Source organism: Schistocerca nitens, chromosome 4 (assembly GCF_023898315.1).
Source record: "Schistocerca nitens isolate TAMUIC-IGC-003100 chromosome 4, iqSchNite1.1, whole genome shotgun sequence".
Lineage (NCBI taxonomy): Eukaryota > Metazoa > Arthropoda > Insecta > Orthoptera > Acrididae > Schistocerca > Schistocerca nitens.
Window position 1 is genome coordinate 625,049,967 of NC_064617.1, and position 5,125 is coordinate 625,055,091.

The following is a 5,125-nucleotide window of genomic DNA, read 5'->3' on the forward strand; positions in this document are numbered from 1 at the left end:
TGGTTTACAGTGAAAGTGATCGGTTCCAGTTTTTAAACACATATTCTTCCGTTCATAACAGTTAATCAATTCCATCATGATACATTGCCAACAGGCCGAGTTGTACAGTATGTCTTCGTAAAACAACTTACTGGTTCACAAATCAAGAAACATACTTTTTCACAACTTTAAATCTTAGTGAAATAATATTCACGTAACTAACACAGGTTACACTTCGAGATATCAGCTCAAACTGCCCGTCCCAGCAGCACCGCTGCTTCCCTATTTATATATTCTAAATAATGGATGGTCACTTGGACCATTATTACTTCATAATGACAACATATTTTTAATCGTATTTCCAATTAAAAGTTCTAAAGCTAAGATCTTCTGATTACACAGAATAATACGTCTAAAATTACAGAATTGAATAATATGTGAACTTTATAATGTAAAAATCTTTTTAAATGCGAAAATTCCATCTAAATGTGAGTACAATAATGAACTTCACTAAAATAATTAATACAAGCTAATCACACAACGACTCATATTCCTAACAACAATTGAAGCTAGGAGGGTAAAACGAAACAGGTTTTGACTGACAGAATTTGTAACAGATGCCTAGAATTTTATAATTAGGCGTATATCTGGTTACAACAATACGAGTTTAATTAATAAACTTATTAAGACGGAATGTTCTTTACAGCTTTCATCCTATATTTACGTTTTACAATATGTGTCTTCATTTGCAAGCGACAGAATAACTTCTTGAATGAGTAAACTGCATTCGTAAAATTTCAATTATTTGAATAATTACAGTTGGTGATTAATACCATATATTTTATTACTACCATTTTCACTAATTCAAGTCTTTCCCATTACTACAATGAATGCCACAGTTTATTAAAATACATCGTCGTTTGTTTTATTTTGTAATGCTGTCTGCTACTCAGTCTCCAACTTTAGTGTCATTTTCAAGAAATTCACGAATCACTACAATACCAATCATTTTGAAGTAAGGTATTATACCACACAGTGTCAGGAAATCAAAGTTTTCTTTAAGTCTTTGTATATCTGGTATATTCCATGGTGTAATTAGGACCGGAGAACGTGGATGCCAGAAAACTGATCCAGCACCTCTTCCTGTACAGTCATACTCAAAAGTATCCGAACGACCTGAATTGCATTTCGCCTGATTCCCATGCAACCCACATAACGCAGCTGTCTAGCAGGTCCTCTAATCGCTCCTTGGTACAGTCGTTTGACTATTGACAATGGTTCCAACAAATCAACACTAGAAAACACAGCTCTATATCGCAATAACTCAAGATGTAACGTAATACCATGATACTACAAATATCAGGGAACACCTCATCACAGGTAAGACTGTCCTTAAGGCTTGTAAGCTCACATTTATTTCAATAAATGACATACCTGAAATGTTAGCACTCTCATTATTACGTCAGATAGGTAATGCACGTAGTAAGTTCGTCGTATTCATGATCTCCTCTTCAAACTAACATACCATACTTGTTATTTAACACAAAATTAGTTAAAATTTACGTTATTCACGAGCAGCTAGTTGAGAATATGTATGAACTTCCAATGACACGACAAACCGCCTCGTTCTGCATATGGATTCAAACCCAGGTCATGCAAACTAAGATTTCGTGACTGACGGAAATTAACAGTCATTCCTGACTAGGCATAAAGAGAGTGATATACCTCGATTTTAGACAGAATCAGTTAACAAATATCAACTTTAAATTACATAACATAAACATTTTTAACGGACGCGAATTACTACCCAGCATCTATTGTCCCTGTTACCGATCTACGAGAGATCTTAAATATTGCTTCTTCACAAGTAACTTACTTGAAATGCAGTGAGGTGAAGCTTTGTGTTGGACAGGGATTCGAACCCAGGACCTAATCGGATTGTTATCGAAGCACAATCAACTTTGACATATCGGATTTTCTCGACAGTAGCTACATGTATTAACTGAAATGACGAGACGAAACATTAATTTTTTCCTTTCCAGGATTCCAACCCGGCACGTATCGCTGTTATATTCTAGAGAAAATGAACGTTAAGTATGGGTTTGTTACACCAGCAGCGACATGTGAGAATATTTGAACTAGAAATAATATGACGAAGAGTTGAGTGCTGACTGAGAAACGGACCCCAAACATATCGTTGTTGACTGGCGGTCTGAGTTGCATTCCCAGTTCAAAACCAATTTTATCGACATACAGAAGCTCTAATAAAAGATGGAATAAGTGTCCTCTGACCATACACAGGGTTTGTTTCGTCACTAGAAATAAATAACTAGCATTAGAAAGGTTACAGGTGATATTTCTACACGTCGCCACTCCTTACTGTATTGTGGTTCCACCTAACGTCTACTTGGTAGAGAAGGAATATCATGTTTAATGTGGTTTTCAGACCACAATGCCATTATACCTTCTTCACTTGGAGTAGCCAGAAGAGAATAGAATCTGCCTCTTCATATCAATAAACATCGACAGAAGTTGGAATCGAACCCAGACCATCATGATAGTAAACTATCATCAGTCCAACAGACCACCAAACCCTCTTCTCTACGACTCATTTTTCTATCATAACACCATTGCGGCACACAAGATGAGAATTCTGACATACAGGCTCCCTGTAGTGGTTTGCAGGATGTTCAGTACATTCATTTACTTGGTTGACCAAATCGCCATGAACTAACTGCCTTGGCTACCCAGTGAATACATTCGACTCTATTTTGTAATCACCGAAATAAAATAACGTAACTGCCACCTACACAGAACTGCCAACAGTGTAGATGCAGAAATTTAAATAGGTAGTGTCCCTTTCCATTTAAGCAACTCTATTGCGCTATCTGTTTGTTGAAACCGTCGTGCAGTGCAAAAGAAATGCTGTAACTATTTGTCTCTCAGAAACCTAGATCCGGCCATGTGCATTATCTCACAGCACTGTGGAATGCGGAAGTTCTGGAGGAGCTGTTGTTCACTTCCAGAGCTGCTGTAGCTACGTCACAGCTATTAGCGTAACGGTAAACGTCGCGCACTGTTGATAAGACGTCGCGTGTTCTATTACATTCGCTGCTACGTTTTTTTAAAACGCAATTCTGCTGTCTGCTGAAGTTATCAATTTAATGGAACTTTGATCATAATTCTCTTCACTTCTCAAATGGCTCTGAGCACTATGGGACCTAACAGCTGTGGTCCCCTAGAACGTAGAACTACTTAAACCTAACTAACCTAAGGACATCACACACATCCATGTCCGAGGCAGAATTCGAACCTGCGACCGTAGCGATCACGCGGTACCAGACTGAAGCGTCTAGAATCGCACGGCCACACCGGCCGGCTCTTCACGTCTCAACCCAAAATAGTCGCATGTGGAAAAAAGCTAACTTCTGCATCATTTTGTTCTTTTCAGGTTTAATAGACGGCCAGGCAGCAGATGCGTCTCGAAGCTTTTGTATTGTGTATGGGGAGAGCGCATCGTGCCAAAATAGTCAAAAGTATTTTCTACTTTAGATGTCGTCTGGTAGTGGCATTTTATTCTTCTTCAAACCTTGTTTGACAGCTTTAACTCAGAACAAGGTTTCTACATGCATGTAATCAATAAACGGCGTGTGCACTGTCAGACTGTTACAGATAACATCATAGAATTCGCATATATCGTTGATGATTAATTTCTCTCTCATGTTTAGTATTGTTTCAACACACTAAAAGAAACCTTACGAAAACTGTGCACTGTATTATAAGAAGCGAAATAAAATGACCCATGATAACCTTACGACGAAAGTCTGTTTTAATAAAACTGAGTATCTGTACACAAGCGTGCCTGTATCTGCACGAAGTAGTAAAATACTACTCACTAATATTTCGATTGCGTCTATGTTTAAATGGTATGCTGTGTCATACTCAACAGGTATGCAAATGTGGCATTTCATAAATAAAGTTACGTATTCCTAGAAACCCAAAATTTGCTAGTCAGCAGCGGAAAGAGGCGTTACCTGTTGTGCAGCATTGTTAAGTTTTTCACCATTGCACTTTGAGCTGAAAGTATTTTCTTACGATTTGCTTATCGATGTTTGATCTGACTGCTTGCAGCTCTTACACAGAAGGGATAAATACGTTACATTCAGGGAGTCTGTAACCGCGAACCATAATAGTCGCTTTTCCACAGGTCAGCACGTCAACACAGAGCTAGCGGATAGATATGGTTCGCGCCTTCCTTTTACGAGGCCAATAGTGGCTAGAACTCGTAAACCGCTTTTTACAGGACGAGATTACTTGCAATTGCCACATTCAGTGACTTTGCTGGGCTGAAAACGGTAAATTTACAATCTTCTGTTACACCTCAAGCGATAACAGCTCAGACTATTCAATGGAAATGACAGGAGAAATCAAGTGAACTTCGAGGCTTAATTCAGTGCACACCAGGAAGTAACTCGTCGATCACAGAGTTGCCAAACATACCTTGCGTTGTTGCCAAATCTCAGTTACATCACCAGCAGGATGAAGACGAACCGATGTGATCCTACGGCGGGCTGGGAAGTGACCATTGCTGGCGCCTCAAAGACGCGGCTGCTACGGCCTCGAATACGTAATGCGTCTGATTTGCATTTCTGTAACTAGATTTTCGGACTGGAACTTAGTTACTAATAATAATCAGAGCTGACTGTTACAAAGCATCATAAATCAGTAACTCTCAGTCGGCCTGAGTGGGCGAGTGGTTCTAGGCGCTACAGTCTGGAACTGCGCGACCGCTACGGTCGCAGGTTCAAATCCTGCCTCGGGCATGGATGTGTGTCATGTCCTTAGGTTAGTTAGGTTTAAGTAATTCTGAGTTCTAGGGGACTGATGACCTCAGCAGTTAAGTCCCATAGTGCTCAGAGCCATTTGAAGTAACTCTCGTAGCTGTTTTTATATTTCTTTCGTAACTAGACTCAAAACTAAGAAACTCATTCACGGACGTTTTCGTGCCTCGCCGATTGTCGAGCATAACAAACAAATAAAAATAAAATGGCTCTGAGCACTATGGGACTTAACATCTATGGTCATCAGTCCCTAAAAATAAAAAGAGAAGGTGAGAGAGAGAAATAAACGACGACAGTTTTTGTAA